Genomic DNA, 838 nt, shown 5'->3' with positions numbered 1-838 from the left:
CTTTGTACACCGCAGCGAAGGAACCCAGCGCCTTTACAATTTGATGCGACAGCGCGGCCGAAGTTTGTGTCGGCCTCGGACAACTGCTTGCGTATGAAGTCCTGTCGGTCTCGGATTCTGCGTAGGGCGACGCAGGGGAAATCGATCCGGTGCTCGGGTGCAGCGGCGCACACGACGAAACCCTGACTCTCTCCTCTCAAATCTCGTATAGAAACCTCAGTTCTGTATACCACTTGTTAGATAATAACGAGAATAAACGAGACAGAGAGACACGGATTTTTACGTGGAAACCCTTGCGGGAGAAAACCACGGACGCATGAAAGTGCAATCACTATGAGGAGGAGTATTACAAGCATGAGACGACAGACCGTCTGAGGTGTGACTACATGGGGTATATATGAGGGGCAACACATAGGAGTCCTTGTAGGACAAGTAAACGAGTTGTACTCGTACGCGTCCTTACCAACGCAAAAGGCCCACACCGTATGTATTATGTCTAGTCCAATACGATACTAGAATTTGGATCATAATTTAACAGAATCTTCGAGGAAGCAGCTCTTTGGTGGCTCCGGGGCGAAACACTTCAGTAATCTTGTTATGGCAGGGGAATAAGCTTCCTTTCAAAGAAAATAATTGGGCCTCTGGGCTTTTGTACAATTACAATATCTAAACTAAGGTAGCCTATACATGAGGCACCTGGAAGAAAGTATTGCAACGGTCATTTGCATTCAGAACTGCTAGATCTTCATCCAACGCCGGAAAACAGACCGGGCATTGTTCATTTTCAACCTCTTCTTCTTCCTCGCGTAACCTGCAGCCTACCACCTGCTGCCCCCCC

The sequence above is a fragment of the Triticum dicoccoides genome, chromosome 7A, assembly GCF_002162155.2.
Source record: "Triticum dicoccoides isolate Atlit2015 ecotype Zavitan chromosome 7A, WEW_v2.0, whole genome shotgun sequence".
Taxonomy (NCBI): Eukaryota; Viridiplantae; Streptophyta; class Magnoliopsida; order Poales; family Poaceae; genus Triticum; species Triticum dicoccoides.
Note: the sequence above shows the minus strand (reverse complement) of the source record.